Source organism: Chelonoidis abingdonii, chromosome 3 (assembly GCF_003597395.2).
Source record: "Chelonoidis abingdonii isolate Lonesome George chromosome 3, CheloAbing_2.0, whole genome shotgun sequence".
Classification (NCBI taxonomy): Eukaryota; Metazoa; Chordata; order Testudines; family Testudinidae; genus Chelonoidis; species Chelonoidis abingdonii.
In genome coordinates this window covers 8,773,015-8,790,181 of record NC_133771.1, presented here as the reverse complement: position 1 = coordinate 8,790,181, position 17,167 = coordinate 8,773,015, and the positions used below count along the sequence as shown (strand labels likewise).

Below are 17,167 nucleotides of genomic sequence, written 5' to 3'. Positions count from 1 at the left end.
AATGGTCTATCTTACCCAGAATCCTGTCTCCGCCAGTCACCTGTACCAGAGCTTCAGAGGACATGTACAGAACAGGGCAATTTTGAAGAAATCCACCCTTCTTCCCCTCCCAGTTTCTGTAAGTCAAAGACTGAGGGGTGCCCCAAGCATGGGGTTGCATCCCGGACCATCTTGGCTAATAGCCATTGGTAGACATCCTCCCATTGATGGATATTGCCTATGCCAGCCCGTGCACAGAAACCCTAAGATGGAAGGATTCTGCTGGCCAGCTGAAATGTTGCAGTACACAGCCAATGCTAGATGGGGGCACAGGCTGCTCCTATACAGTGTAGCGGTAAAGGGCAGCCAACTATACATCCCCCAGGTCCACCTCATGGAATCCTGCCCAGGCTAACAGGACTCCTGGAGCAGAGGATGCATCTGCCAGTATCTCTGCTCCCTCTAGCAATGTTGGCCAGGGCTGAGTTTGGCCCGGCATCTGAATATAATTTATTTAGTTGCTTTTACAAAATTACCCACATTTTCAAATGCCTCAGAGAACCCTAGAAATCATGCATCTGCCTTAATGCTAATTTTCTTTTTTCAGTTGGAGGGGTAAAATGAACTGTGCATATATTGTTTTGTATATAAATGTAATAATGCCAGATGCCTACACTGCCACCAAAATACCAACTGCACAAGATAGTTCACTTTGCCTTTAAGGACATTGTTCAGTGGTGCAACTGGTGCAGAATGGCTATCACGGTCCACCCAACTAGTGATGTTGCTCAGTGTTGAGCTGAAGAGATCCTTGTACATACAACATCCTTGATTACTGGGATCTTCCCGAGTGTATGTAATTCCAGAGCTCCTGGAGTCCTGAGTCCTAAATTCTGTTTCTGTAGGCATGCAGAAGCCCCACTGGCTTCACTGAGAACTTTGTACACACATCTAAGAGCAGCAGTGGAACTTAGTCTCATTATTAAAGTGTCCACTTTGTTAGACAGATCCATACTTCACATGCACCTATACAGAACTTAGTAAGTGCCTGAGCCTTCACCAACTGAAGTCAATGGAACCAGGATCAGACCCTAAAATTCCCAAAGTCCTGTTGCAGTATGCACCACGACCAGTATAAAAATCTGGGATCGGTTATCTAGGAGATGTCTTTTTGGTTGTTCCAAAAATCATGGTTAGGAATATGAAAGGAATCTTCACAGGCTATTGCAATCTGTAAAGCACATTGGGGAACCTTGTGAATGAAAATGCTGCATACCGAGTTAATGTTATCCATCAGGATTTCAGACAAAATTGTATTACTGATGTGCTAAGGTGGTTAACACAAGGCAACCACAGAGACTACAAAATGTTCAGGACCACTGGAAAACAAACAGCTAGTAAATGGTTGGGAGGAACATAAAAGAATAAATATGGAGCACCAGCTCAATTGAAGGAAATAAAACTCCTGATGACAGATGGCATTAAGCAGATGATCATGCTAGCTAAGTGTTAGCTATAATGCTACAATAGGGCTTGATAAATATGTTGAACAGCTTGCCTGGGGCAAGCAAAACAAAGCCCTCGGCAAGAAATTTCAAATGCAGTTTGCCTAACAGAGCACCTAAAGAGGAATTTCTTGCCTCATCACTTTGCCAAAATGTGTCCTGTTCACAGAGAGGTTTATTGGCTATGCTTCTTTTTCCATAGGAGTAGCAGGAGCTTCATGTTCATTTAAATTAACAAAGACCCATGAAATGTAGCAGTTTACCAGTACAGCAGATGCAGAAATTTGAAGCATATATTATATGTGCAGAGTGGATTATGATGACTGGAAAATCATGAGGGGAATGTGATGATAGAGAAAGTGAATATAGCTGCTGAGAAAACTGCCTAAGCTTTCACTAAGATAAATGTGCACAATGTGCCATAAGGAGATGTATGATTGTAGGAAAAGAGAACAAGAAATTACTGCAAAGGAGAGTTCCACCAAAATAGAATAAAGAGGGATTTATTTTATGAGTCATAAAATGTGTTTATCCAACAAACTCTAAATGCATGCTCAAAAATTATGAACAGTATGCAACTCATTAGCATTGTGACAAATCTGTGGCCATGTAGGAACTTCAGTTGTCACCATGGTGCACACCACAGTCACACTGAATCGCACATTAACTAGAACTCAGAACCTTCTGTTCCGAAGGCAATTCTGATCTTATCCAGTAGAGGGCAGTGGCATGCACATACAAATGGTTAGGCATGCCTGTGAGTTTATTAAAATATGAAATGATCTTCCTCTTCAAGCGTGCTTCCTACTCTCTATCTCCATACTGCCACCCCACCTCTCAGGCAAAAGGCTAAATGAATAGATAAGCTTACAGGCTAAGGTCAACAAAACGTGAACTCTGATGGACCAACTAAGTGAGAAAATTCCAGAGTTGAGGATCTATGACTGAAAACATCTTGTCTCCAGTTCCCGAACATTTTAAGCAAGGGACTGATTGCAAAAGCACCTGTGCTGATCTCAACTGTTGTAAAGGTACATGAGGAGAGAGTGTATCTAGAATCCAAGCCATCAAAACAAACACCATGAATTGCATCCAGATGTGAACAGGAAGCAAATGCAACTTATAGAAAACAGGAGTAATTTAGAGTGACCAAAGCAGAAACAATTTTAAGACTAGAGAGTCTGAATCATTAAGTTAGCAGAAGAATGGAGAGCTGTGGAGAACCAGGGGTCACACAAGAACCAGGGGTCACCCAATTAAATTAACAGATAGCAGGTTTAAAACAAGAATAAAGAAGCATTTCTTCACACGATGCACAGCCAACCTGTGGAACTCATTGCCAGGGGATATTGTGAAGGCCAAAAGTATAAGTGGGCTCAGAAAAAGAACCAGATAAGTTCATGTAGCATAGATCCATCAATGGATATTAGCTTAGATGGTCAGGGACCATCTTAGGTTTCCCTAAACCTCTGACTGCCAGAAACAGAGACTGGATGACAGGGGCTAGATCACTTGGTAATTGCCCTGTTCTGTTCATTTCCTCTAAACCACTTGGCATTGGCCACTGTCAGAAGGCAGGACACTGAACTAGGTGGACCATAGGTCTGACCCAGTATGGCCATTCTTGTGTTCTTATGAAGGAGCCTGGATTTCTCCACCATAATGCAATTACAGAGCAAGGGCGTGATCCTTAGAGAGAAGAGGAGGGTTGAAAGTACAAGGACTGTCATGAATCATCAGGCCCACACAAACACACATGGATCATAGGCTCTAGCTCCTGGTTCACAAATGGGCACTCATAGGGGACTATGCCACAGGAGGGATGCTGCAAAGCAGTTGTTCAGACTTAGGGAATCAAGCTTCCTTCCTCTCATAAAAAGCAAAACACTAGAAAAGATGATAATTTGCATTTGTCTAGCACCTTTCATCTAAAAATCTCAAAGCATTTTGCAAATATTAAGTCTCTCAACTGTAAGTGTTATAAATTATTATTAATTATTATTACAACTCTTCGACAGCCGCCAAAACCAACATACCCTCAGTTATGGAGGGAATCACTGTCAGAGCTGAGAACAGAGCCCAAGAATCCTGACTCAGAAATGCCTGCTTTAACGATCAAACTACACCATCTCCTTTTCAGACTGCAAACACCAGGCGGGTAGATACACTGGACCTTTTGGATAAAATTATAGTTTTAAACTGCTTGCCCTTCTGTAGTTTGGCTCATTTGTACTGTGCAAGAAAACTCTGTCCAGTTGGGTAAGTAGCAGCTTTCTTCTAAAGCTAGTACCAGTAAGAGACCTGTATACAGAGTAGCACTAAAAGGGAAACAAAAAAAGGAGTTCGGCCTCTGCAAGGAGAGAGAAAATGTCAAAATATTAGGATTACCTTTACAATATCCCACCAGATACTGCCCATTGATGGTCTTGATATCTACTAGGGTGAGGATTAATCCAGCCAAGGATCGGCCTCGGTGAAGGAGAGATCAGCAATTTTTAATAGCAAACAGGAGATTGTCCTAAAAAGTGGTTTCATATCTCATTTTGATAGAATCTCCTCTTTGTATAAAAACTCCATTTTATTCCTTGAATTAGAATCACATAATAAGCCTGATTCTGATCTCTGTGACATCAGTGTATAAACTACACTTAGACGGTATATGTCGTGGTACAATTCCCCACTCTGAACCTTAGCATCCAAAAGATGGGGTACCAGCATGAATTCCTCTAAGCTTAATTACCAGCTTAGAACCTGTAGCGCTGCCACCAACCAGGAATTCCAGTGCCTGGTACACTCTGGTCCCCACAAAACCTTGCCCGGTGACCCCCAAGACCCAGACCATCTGGATCTTAACACAAGGAAAGTAAACCCTTTCCCACGCATTGCCTCTCCCAGGTCCCCTCCTGGGTTACCTGGAGATCACTGTGATTCAAACTCCTTGAATCACAAAACAGAGAGGACATTCACCTCCTCCCTCCTTCTTTCCCCTCCCAGACTCTCCCTGAGAGAGACAGTAATCCTAATGCAGAGAGAGATAGCCTTCTCTCCCCTTCCCTCCTTCTCCCCACCAATTCCCTGGTGAATCAGACCCCGTCTCTGGGGTCTCACACCAGAATACAAAACAATCAGGTTCTTAAACAAGAAATTTAATTAAAGAGAGAAAAACAGTAAAAATTATCTTTGTAAATTTAAGATGGATTAGGTACAGGGTTTTAGCTATAGCACTGGGATACCCCTCCAGCCTAAGTATTCAAGTACAAATTAAAACCTTTCAGCAAAATACAAATTTGAACTCCTTCAGCCAAATGCACAATTAAAACTCCTTCCACCCAATGCACATTTGCAAATAAAGAAAACAAACATAAGCTAACTTGCTATCTACCTAGTACTTACTATTTGAAATCTATAAGAACCGTATCAGGGAGATTGGAGAGAAATCTGGTTGCACGCTGGTCCCTCTGAGCCCCAGAGTGAACAACAACCAAAACTAACAGCACACACAGAAACTCTCCCCCCTCAAGATTTGAAAGTATCCTGTCCCTGATTGGTTCTCTGGTCAGGTGACAGTCAGGCTTACTGAACTTGTTAACCCTTACAGTCAAAAGAGATATAAAGTACTTTGTTCTATTAACTCTACTATCTGTTTATGACAGTATAAATTGATAAAAATGGGATCAGAATCAGGCCTCTGGAATTCAGATAACAAGAGATTCTCTCTCTAGTTATTATTTATATTACCATAACACCTAGGAGCCTCATCATGGCCAGGACTCCACTGTAGTAAGAAATGTACAAAGAGAACAAAGAGATGTGTCCCTGCCCAGAGAGCTTACCGGTGATTTAAGGAGCAATTTACACGGGTGTCTTATAAACCCAAAACGGGTTTACACAACAGGGCTGGCCCACAACATTGGGCACCTGAGGCAGGGGCCCCTCCTCGCTTGGGCCAAAACTTGCAAGGTCTCAATCTGCCTCTTCCTGTTCTACTCCTCTGCATAGGTACTGCTCTCTGCTACCTACCCAATAAAGGAGAACTAAATTTTAATTGCCTGTTTCAAAATTAAGTAACACTTAACTTTCAAACGCCTGAACAGCAAATGTAACTTTTCTGTCTGCATAGTAAACACTGGCTTTTTTATCTGTTTGAATAATCAAACTGGTGCTTCCGTGCCTTCTTGGGTGCAAAGATTTGAACTGCTTCCTGCAGGTCCCACGTATGGGCCAACCATGCTCTAGTGAGATGGTTGCAAGGCCGACCTCTCCTGTGTCATTGGGAAGCTAGTTTTTATTAACTGCTGGGAGCGGTTCTCACTGGCAACTGTTACAGGAAGTGTTAGAAGTATGTGCAGAGCAACAAAAGCATTGGAAAGAGGGTAGTCATCTTATTTGTGCACATATATTCCAGAACAGCCTTTGGAGTTGATCCTGCTGAAATATATCTTGAAAGGGCTTTCAGTTCATCACCTAAATCACTCACATCAATATCGCGCATGTCATCATGTGTCAACATTGTCTCTAATCCCCTGCATTGCTGGTGTAAGTCTTCTTCAGGTATAGTGAGGAGTTCTGGAATATCATACAACATCCCAAATATACTGCTGTGTTCCTTGAGCTGCATGAAATGTTCTTCAACTGACTGATTGCATAATCTAGCACCTAGTTAAAGAATTCAACTTGGAATTGTTGTTTGGGGTCTTTTGGGATTATACCGTGCCTCGTAATCAAAATGTTGTCTTCTTCTTCTTCAGTGTGAAGTTCCTCTGCCAACTTCTGAGAACTCTTCCGAACATTCTGAAATCCCTCATCTGACTGGTAAGACTAAGTATGTCTTTGCTTTGTCCAGTTGTTCCATTGCTCCAGATATATCAAGGTCAACACCTTGGAGTCTCTTGCTTACAAAATTTATTTCAAACAGTAAGTCATGCCACAACACTAAGCCACACAGAAATTTGAAGTTATGTATGTTTCTGGTGATTCCATTTCCCTCTGCCACTGTTCTCCCACGAACAGTTCCTGTCATACCATTATCCTCCATAATGGCAACTATAGCATCATCTATCTTCCCAATTTGGTGTTTGATAGACTTTATCACATTCACTCAACTTTCCCATCGTGTGGCTCTCAGTGGTTTCCATGTCAGAGGGGATGTCCCCAGATGTTGCTCCAAAATTTGCCATTGATGGGTTGATGCAGATTAAAATACAGAGATGCTTTGGATTACATTAAAAAAATTCAGCAGCCTCACTAGAAACTGATGCTGCATCACTGACCACCATGTTCAATGAATGAGAACTGCACGGGACAAAAAAAGCTCTCAGATCCGTGTCTGCACTCCTCTGTTCTTCCCTCTCGTGTTGGCACCATTATCGTAGCCCTGAACTCTCATGTCAGCTATTGCAATTCCTGTATCTTCCACATTTTTAAGAAGCACATTTACCAGCTCCTGTAGTATCATCAATTCTAGCAAATGCTCTGACAGTCACCATTGCAGGGACATTTTTACTAAGTTCTGTTGTTACAAAACGTATCATTAAAGTCATTTGTTCTGTATGGCTGATGTCAGGTGTGCAGTCCAAAATAACAGAGTAATATCTTGCTGACTTCAGATCTGCCACGATCTTCTGTTTGACTTTTGTTGCCAGTAACTGTATGATCTCATTTTGAATTGTTTTTCCAAGGTAGTGGTGTGTGTATATTTCTTGGGTGGTGACTCTTCTTAGATGCTTCTGGAGTACAGCATCAAACTCAGTCATCAGCTCCACAATTTTAAGGAAGTTTCCATTGTTTGGCACATAGAGCTGATCTGAAGTGCCACGCAGTGCTAGGTTTTGGGTAGCAAGCATTCTCACAATGGCAATGAGCCTTTTCAGAACATTTTGCCAGTAAAAAGACTCTGATGCAATCTTCTCTTGATGCTGATCATCTATGGTGGCCTTTAACCTTAGTCTCATCTCAAGCTCTTTCCACGTATGGAATGCTCTCTGGTGATTTGCTGCCTTCTCATGGCATGCCAGATTTCTAGCCAGATTTTTCCAGTCCTTTGTTCCTGTAGATCCCAATGTGGCTGGAACATTAGATTGGAAGAGTTTGCAACAAAAACAGTGTGCAGCATTCTGGGTTTTTGAGTACATAAGCAATGGCCTCGCCACTTTGTCACCATTGGAGATTTCACGCCAGTAATGTATTGAATGGAAACTTCTATTTTCATTGTCTTTTAGGGGGAAAGGGAATGGTCAGGGGGTTAAAGGTCACAATCTGGCATCTTTAATTTTTGGCTCTTCTATTTCTTATAGAACAGCTGGTTGCAACAATGCAGAACAAATTTATTCTTCAAACTTATTTGATAAATACAAGTTGACACTGTGAATGAATAAAAATGATAGCTGCTCCCTTGAATATCTGTGAAGTTTCCAAAAATTGACCCAAGCCACAGCGAGAGTTACTGTAGCAGAATTTCCAAGGAAAGAATCTGTACAGGGTGCGTTGTGCCAACTAGCGCACAAATAACTGCAACCAAGACACTATTCTGCCCTACAACTCTACCACCCTGTATGTAGGGGCTAAGTTCTTAATTTGAGGGCTCTGATAGGGATGCAGAGAACCCCCAAACAATACATGAGACAAAGGGGCTAAGGAAGACAGATGAGGTCCTACCATGAAACTGATGATTTTCTTCATTGCAAAGGATCACTTTTTTCAGTTCAGTCATTGATTTGAGGCTTTCAAATCATTTCATGATCTTCCTTTGATCCCAGCAGTCCAACGCTTTGCACCAAAGATTCATTTTTAGATCATCCTCAGTCGCATGCTTTAAGGGTCCATAGCTTGAGTGGAACTGGATGTACATATTGAATATGAGATGTCATCTGGGCTCTGTAACCTTTTTGATGCCATTGACGCTGCTTGTTTCATTTAACTAATCTCTTCAGTAAAAGTGATGCCTTAGCCTTGTCGCTTGAAGATCTTCATCATTTATCAGTGACCTTAGGGCTTTTGAAATACACAGATGCAAAATAAAACATGTTCTACAACTATCATGGCAGAGCACCACAAACATTACTTGTCATGGCCAAAACAAGAAGCATTTAGGGCAATGCTGCAGAAAATAATATGTTACCGCAAAAAACAGAAATCCTATCTTTTCTTTCTAATTATCTCTAAGTTACATGAAATCTAAATTAAGTGTCACAAATACATGCATAGGAAGCAGCCTCGCTGTAATTATTTTATTTATATCTTCAGATATAAATAACAATAAAAGTGCCCATACAAAAAGCTGTAGGCACCCTAACAATTAATTAAACTTACAATCATAAATGATAACCACCCACCAGCAAAAAATAACCATACACAAATAATGAATTGACTCAGTGAGCCCATGAATCAAAGCCACAAAACATCTGCTTTAGCTTCTCCCCTTCCTAGCCTTTACAGGCACATCTCTTCCACCCTTCTCCAATAAATCGCTGTCCAATAAATGGCTTTTACCGTGTGCCCAGAAGATCAAGTTCAGGCTAATTTGGACTAAGGGGGTATGTATTTGAAATACAGGCCTTCCAAGAGTGAATTGCTCATCTGTTAGTAGCCAATAGCCTTTTGGCAGCTTCTCAATGGAAAAGGGAAAACCTCTCCTGAAAACAGAAGAATAACTCAAAAAAAGAAAAAAAAACAGGAGAAAATTGTTATAGAAAAATTAATGCAGCAAAACAAATGGAACAGTAGATATTTGAATACCATTTCTCCTATACTCAGAGTGCACTCACCCACAAAAAAAGTGGCATTTGACCATTTAAAAATAATAACCACAACAGACTTACTACAGTCTGTTAAAGAGGAAAGGCAGAATTGTTTTTCAGATTAAGAAAATCCCCAGAAACAATAGGGGCTGGATGATGCAAGGAGGCTCACCTTCTATATTGGTAATAGCCTGACAGAGAACATAAATCCACCCCCATCTCATTGGCTAGAGCTTGCAACTATCTTTATAGGACCTCGTCTTACCACCACAACCTTTTGGAAGTTTTCCTGTCGCTGGCACGGATACTGCATCGGGACCTGATTAAATAATAATCGATCAGTCCCTGCTGCATTGCCTTTGACATTGAAATAAGCATCTATAAATTTTCAATATATAATATTGTAACAACTATATGCTTTTGGCTTTATCTTATAGGCCCGTGTATGCAGGCCTTAGGCCTCTGGCTAAACTAATACTAACTAGAGCCAGAGTCCTAACTGCTCAAAATTAAGCTTGTTTGTTAGCACCCTGGGTATGAGGAAACTGGGTATAAAGAAACTGACAAAAGAGGAACTGGGAGGGGGACAAAGGGTCCCATGGGTGCCAGCTCAGCTATAGCAAGTATAGTGTGGCAATTATTGCTTGCTTAGGGTAACTCCAAGGAGGGGTTACCGGATGACCAGCTCAACACTGCCAAAGCACATGAAATATGTTAAAATAGCTTGCTAACTTGCAATATTTTATATGGTAATGGCTTTTGCAATATGTAACTGCAATTAAGGGGTTATAGAACAGTCAGCATAATTTCAAAAGGACAATAACAGGAAATACCCCAAACCGGACTAACAGTAAAATAACCTGCTGATCTGCAATATTAAATTACCAGATAAGGCAAATAACTTGTGTAATCAATATGACGTTTTGTGGTTTTAACCTTTATAAGCTTGGTAAAATTTGTAAGGGACAGAGCAGCCTACCCCTTGTATGGGGACTCGCTGTCTCTCCCTGTATGCATACTTGTAACTCTTGTTATAACAATAAAGGTGCCTCGGCTTGTCTGACCCAAAGTCAACTGGGTGGTCGTCTTTTCTCCCACAATTTGGTACCGTGACTCGGATTCCACGCATGACCCCCCTGGACCGAAGGACCGCGGACGGTTTCCTCCTACACTCCGGGCCCATCTAAGAGGTAAGAGACCTTTTGAAATCTCTTTATGGGCTCCGGAGGGGAACTGGCCCGTAGGCTTCAAATGGGGGTAAGTCACAAGCTGGATTTGAACCTTTAATTCTCAGACAAGCCTGACGCCCTTTCTCTGAGGTTTCCTAGGGTTCAAGGTTTCTATCAGTAATATCGTAGAGGTAAACCCCGGACCGCGCTCCTTTCAGTCTGAAGAGTCCTGATCCGCTCTTGGGCAAATACGCCCTGGGAGTTGATCAGGGGTCCCTTCCGACCAGGACTGGTCGGGACCCGGGTTCCGAGATTTCTTGCCTTGACATCTATGTCAAGAATGTGCCTGTGTGTGAGGGCCTAGTGGCCAGCGTGAATGACAGCTGTGGAAAGATGCCCCGAGCCTCCTGCGAAGCGAAAGCTCATGGCCGGGAGTATCTCAAAAGCAAGCCCCACAGCTGAGCTTGGAGAAACTGTGAAGCTTCCCAGCTGGCAGGCCTTGGTAAGTGGCTATAAGGCTGAGGTGCGTGCATGTTTCCCCGTCTTTTTCCCCTTCCCCTTCCATGACCTATGACACTGTGACTGCTCTTCGAGTACTGTCCTGTAAAGGACCACAGAGTCCCCTTTTTTCCCCTTGGAGCGTTAAGCTCCCTTCCCTTCTTGGAGAAAAGGGAAGCCCCAGAAAACTGCACCGCTGACTCATTAGTTCCAGAGGCACCATTGGCTTGAAGGCTGGTGCTCTGGGCAAGGGAGAAGGTGTGCAGGGACCATGGATTTCTTATAGGTTCACCCCCCTTCACCACTTTCCCTGTAGGTTTCCCATCGTCGTGGGATGGCCCCACGGAAACCTACCCCTTTTCCCCTGCCAAGGCTGGAAGAGAGACCATTGGTGTTAGAACTGTGGCAATCCTAGTAAGCATTCCCTTGTGTGTGTGGCTTGAGTAAAAGTGATCTGAGGTAAGAATGGAGGCTGGAGGGTCGGGAGGCATCCCGGTCCCGCCCAAAGGCACGCCTGCTGCTTATATGTATGTGCATTATAGTCCGTCGACGTGTAAATATTTGCGAAGGTGGAATTGGTATACTAGGGACGATTCAAAATTGCAGTTTTCCCTGGAAGGGAGTTTCGACCTTAACAGAATTGTGCATCTGCAGGGTGCGCTCCTTGCCAACACCGTATCACAGAGGCAGTATGATGTGTATTTTAATTGGCATGATGACACAGTAAAACGGAGCCAGAAATTTCAAATAAGGAGTCTTAAGGACTCCCAAGAAAAGTTAAAATTTAAACTTAAAAAAACTCAGAAAAAAATAGCCCTTTTCCAGGGACTGTCGGGCCAGTCTGCAGCTGGTCCAGGAGCCCCTCTTTGGGAAGTGACGGCCTCTAAACCGCCGCCTTTATCCCCACCAGATGATTTAAATAACTTATTTATGAAATATAGACAGTGGCTCCCACAGGTAGCCATTGATGAGGGGAAAGGTCAAGCTACCTCTCCCCCTCCTATAATTGCAGTCATTAATTGGGAAGGCAAAAATTTAGAAGGTATTCTAGCTAAACTTATGGTCCTGCAAATTCAAACCATGCAGGATTCTTATAAAAATTTCCCCAGACGAAAACAGGGTCAAGGAGCACCTGGGGTGAATCCTTGACCTAACTCCAATTCCTGCTTTTCGTGTGGGCAGGAAGGGCACTGGAGAGCTGAATGCCCTCGTGAAAGGAGCTGCGCCTATTGTAAGCAGAAAGGCCACCTTATAAAGGAGTGCCTCACGTGTCCCAGACAGTCTTCTCGCCCCGGAGAAGTGACGAACCAAGCCCTTTCCTAATTTTCCAGTTCTTCCCTAACACGCTTCCTCTGCAGCAAGGATGCTAAGAGAGTCCAGTGACTAGTAACATCATTGCCCCGCTTCTCCCTGGTAATTAGACAAGCCCTATTGCTTCCTGTATAGTAAATGATATTTTTACCTCATGCTTAATAGATATTAAAGCCTTATGTTTTACCCTGAGGGCGTAGGGGATTCCACCTGTGTCCCTGTCTTCAAATATTGTTATGGCAGTAGGAGTGGGAAATGCTCCCATTCCCCACTCAGTGCCATCTTTTTCATCTGCTCTTCTTGGTCCCCTCTCTAACCGCCATGCATTTTTCCTTAGTCCATGTTTTCCCGTCAACCCATTAAAAAGAATTTGCTGAATAAACTAAATTGTACAATCTGTTGTACCCAAATGGTGTGTATCTGGATGTGCCTAATCCCGCCCACAATAAGGTCCTGGCAGTTTTTCAGAAGGACACTCTAAAGGAAAAGACCGACCTCAGCCCTTCCTCGTTGCAACAGGAACTGCTGATTAAGGTCTCTCCCTCCCTGTGGGCATTGTGAGCTGATCATGCTGACCAGGGTGGGCACATTGGGTCTGCCCAGCTGGCTGAAATCTGCCTGAAATCCAGCAAGACCACTTCCCAAAAATATAGTGAAACCCTCTCTCAAACTATATCGAGGAAGGAATTTTATTGTGCTGTTTATGCTGTTGTTCTCCCTGTTTTATTTGTTGTTTGTAGCCCTGTTATTATTCTCTCTTATAATGCACCGGTGCTGAGGGGTTGTTATTGCCTCAAGAAAAATTGTATTAAGTCCAAACATAAAAAAATATATATATATTATTAAACAAGATGCATCTATATGTAATGTGTGGATGTAAATAGGTGTGCATAAATAATAAAAGGGGATTTAGTCAAAAAGCCCACTCTCCTTGCCAAATTGGTAGCGAAACAATGCTTGTGCATTGTGCATAAAAAAAAAAAATACTAATGCAGCAAAAAAAAAAAAAAAAAAGGATCGGGCCCAAACAAATGGCAACTGCGGTTTGAGGAAGTAAGGAAAAAAAAAAGTTTACTCTGTAGTTACTGGAAAAAATTAAGCAGTAAAAACTAAGTGCAAATGTTAAAAGAAGGTGTTATGAAAATAAAAATCTTGTTTTCTTTAGAATGTCTGTAAATAATCAGCACTCTTGGTGTGTATAATTTTGTTTTATAATAATTGGTGTTGTTATATACTTTTACCAGAACACAAAACAAAACAAGAAAATAATCCAAAGTTGTGGCTGCAACAGGGCAGTCAAGGCCAAAGGAATGGTAAAAGATATTGAAAATCTGTTTTGGTAACAAATAGCAGATAGAAACTGTAGTAAATACCCCACACCAAGCCTTTAGGTGGCTCTGTGTAATCAAATGGTCATGTTGCCAAAGGGGAAGCCAAAATAAATTGTGTTTTCCATTTCAAATCAACATGTATTCAAAGGCAGAAGTTAAAAAGGTAGAAGCCATTAAAACTTGACCTGCCTATAAAACAAATACAGGAAAATATGAGGAGTAATTTGAGTAATTCCTCACTTTTGCCTTCAATCAGCAAGGATATTTATATAGAAAGAAATATTTTAAGCAGATTGATTTTATTCAAATGTTTAAATGTTGTAATTGCAAGACTTGACCTTAGACAAGGTCACAAACCTCATCCCTAACCCCTCTATGGGGACCCTTTGTAAAAATTCAGATTGACTTTATAAGCATGCCAAAATGCTGCTCTTATGAATATGTGTTAGTTTTAATAATCCATTTCCTTATAAAAAGGCTAATGCCAAAACTGTTGTGAAACTTTGGCATACCTGTGAGTAGCAACAGTGAATGTAAACCTAATTTTATTGGACAAATTATAACTAAGTCAATGTGCAGCTTCACAGATCCAGTATGGCCAAATGCCCTTAGAAGGCCACTTCCAATTGAAAAACCGCACTCAGCCCTCATAAAATTTCTACCAGGGCACCCAATGCAGTGCCCTGCTGGCTTTGGCTCAGATGGACATTCATTTAATAAATGGCACAATGTGTAATTATTGCCAGGCACTAATGAAATGTGTTAGGTCTTTTTATATACAGTAACTCTGCCGCTTGCTGAAACCAGAAAACTGGGTCTACATGGAGGTCCACCAGCGAGAAACTGATCAAAGTCCAGTGCCTGTACCCCAGCGTTCATCTGTCTCGGTAAGAGAGGAAAAGTGACAAAAGGCATGGGTCCCATGGATTCAGCGCAGCCGCTTAGTGGAAGAAAAGGTAACCTGCCTCGCCTCAAACACAGGACAGCTGTTGAGTGGAAAGTCCCGCTGATCATCGGTGTTGTACTTGCAGCCATTGTTGTAATTGTTGTGGTTCTCATGATACTTTTGCCTGTGAAATCTCCACCTGAATCCAAGCTGCCTCATGTCTTCACCCCAACCCAGCTAAGGGCAAAACGCCCCGGTGCCTGCTGCCCAGATGGCTGGGTCGGATTTAGAGGGAAATGCTATTATTTCTCTGATGCCAAGGGGACCTGCAACTCCAGCCAGAGCCTCTGCTCTTCATTCAATGCCTCCCTGGCTAAGATCAACACCAGGAAAGACCTGGACTTCATTATGCGATATAAAGGCGTCTCTGAGTTCTGGATTGGCCTGAAGCGAGTATCGGCGCAGCTCTGGCAATGGAAGAATGGCGAACAGTTCAACAACCTGTTTACGGTAAGAGGAGAAGGCAACTGCACGTACCTGAGTGACGACTTTGCCACTTCGTCATGGTGCTCCACAAAGCACTACTGGATCTGCAGCAAACCCGATGGGATGAGAAGGGAGGACACGATGCCGGGGGACTGAAGGCAGGAGTGAAGGACAAGGTAAAAAGCTGGTAACCTCTCCTTTGTCTGCTGACAAACCCACTGAGCCTTTGAACTTTGCTAAGAAAACAACCTCTCCACCTGAGGACATAATAAAGCCTCCAAGCAAAGCAAGGTGATTGTGCTAGTAACCTCTCCCTTGCTGCCTCATTGCTGAACAGCTAAGTGAATTAAGACTACGAAATCTCGAAGAATAGCTTGCAGAGGCTAGCCAAAACTACCTGAAAATAAAACTCTTAATGTTCTTTAACCTCTCCTCCTTAATGAATGGGTGGTGGAATAGGAAACATCTGGGACAGTATATATTTCCTTTGTTAACATAACTATGCAACCTAACCGCAATATTTTGCATCCCCGCAACACTATCTATCTTATCAATAACTGGTGAGATAAGGTAGATTCTACGTTAATCCCAGGTGTCTGTTCTACTCACGATATGCAGGGTTTTCATGTTCCCTAGTCACCCGGGTAACCAGATCTACTGTATACACACAAAGGGTTTGTTCCTTCACTGTTGCCTTCAGCTGTGAGGAGAAACTTCCACTTACCGAAAATATAACCTGCACCTTAATTCAGGATACCCCTGACCATACTGCCAATGTCTCTCTATCTAAAGAGGGCATTCAAGTATATGATCAGCAGCTGTGGTACGAGCCCGTAGAAAAATCAGCTTTAATGGGATTTAAATGGACTATCTTAAATGCCACTTTGGGAACTATTAGGTTCTCCCTTCCCTTAATCCATTTCCAAATTGCTGCTATTTACCCTAATTGTTCCCAAGGGGCAGCCATAAGGCTGTTGCAGCAACAAGTATGGAGTCAGTCCAGAAAAACTAGAAGTATAACCGACACCCTATGGCTAGGGGCCAATAGTGCTGCTTCCACTTGGAACATTTATAAGGCCCAGCAACATGAGGGTAGACTAGGACAATTGGAGCAAGCAGCGGGCTTGATTACGGGGACACAAGTAACCGAGGTACAGGCAGGAGTGGGCGAGTTGCATGTGGTTTCTACCCTCAGTGTCATCACCCAGAGTGTGCTCAAGCGTATGATCCACAAACTGCGGTGGCGGGAAAGGCATTGCAGTGGGACCGTGCCTGCTTGGAGGTACAGGATTACCTTAATGTGGTGTTGGCCTCCATCTAGGAAGACCTTAAACACCAAACTTGGCCCACTGCCCTTACGAATGCTTCCGGCGTGCTGCCCAATTTGTGGCCATGGAGGTACATTTGGAAATTTTCAGGGTGGAGGTGTGAGCACTCACAGTGCTCCTTCCAGGCCTATGGTCCTGTGAGAGGGGTGCGGGCCCCCACTTACCGCATCCTCCCTGGCCCTTGGGCTGGCTGTTTGTGGGACTGGGTGATCCACCGAGATGTGTGGGAAATAAAAACCCCCCATGGCCCTAACCACTTCCTGGTCAGTGCCCCCGCAATGACACCCGATCTCTGGATCGAACAGGGTAATCTATGGACATATTGGCCTTTAAAACCTCCCCAGCTCCAATGCATGTGAAAACTTAAGCCCGGAGAAGTTGTCACCGTGCATCAACATGTATGTTGGGAAGGTAGTGGACGCATAACGACCCTCGCCTCCCAAACCCTCATTCAGGCCAATAATAGCTGTGCCTATGTAAATTCCTCCAATTTACATAATTTAGCTTTTAATCTAGTTACGGCCTCAGGCACTCACGCTATATACTGGCCTGCAGATAAATCTTACCAGGTTTCCTTACAATTCCAGATCCCCTTTAATTGGACATCTCTAGTGCCAGATCGCTTTCATACGTTACTGTCTCTTTTACCCGAAGTCTAGCAAATCTCCCAATTACAAGAAAAGACGGTTACTCACCTTTGTAACTGTTGTTCTTCGAGATGTGTTGCTCATATCCATTCCAGTAGGTGTACGCGCCGCGCGTGCACGCTCGTCGAAAGACTTTTATCCTAGCAACTCCGGCGGGCTGGCAGGTCGCCCCCTAGAGTGGCGCCGCCATGGCGGCTGATAAATACCCCTGCCGGCCCGTCTGCTCCTCAGTTCCTTCTTGCCGGCTACTCCCACAGTGGGGAAGGCGGGCGGGTGTGGAATGGATATGAG

The 17,167-nt window shown here is 43.2% G+C and overlaps 1 protein-coding gene and 1 pseudogene across 6 annotated transcripts in view; one reads left to right on the top strand and one right to left on the bottom strand.

Annotated features, from left to right (window-relative positions):
- MSRA (methionine sulfoxide reductase A) overlaps nt 1-17,167 on the bottom strand; it is a 512,726-nt gene that overhangs the window by 254,421 nt on the left and 241,138 nt on the right. The window lies entirely within an intron of this gene.
- On the top strand, nt 14,368-15,057 carry LOC116823730 (C-type lectin domain family 2 member B pseudogene; annotated as a pseudogene).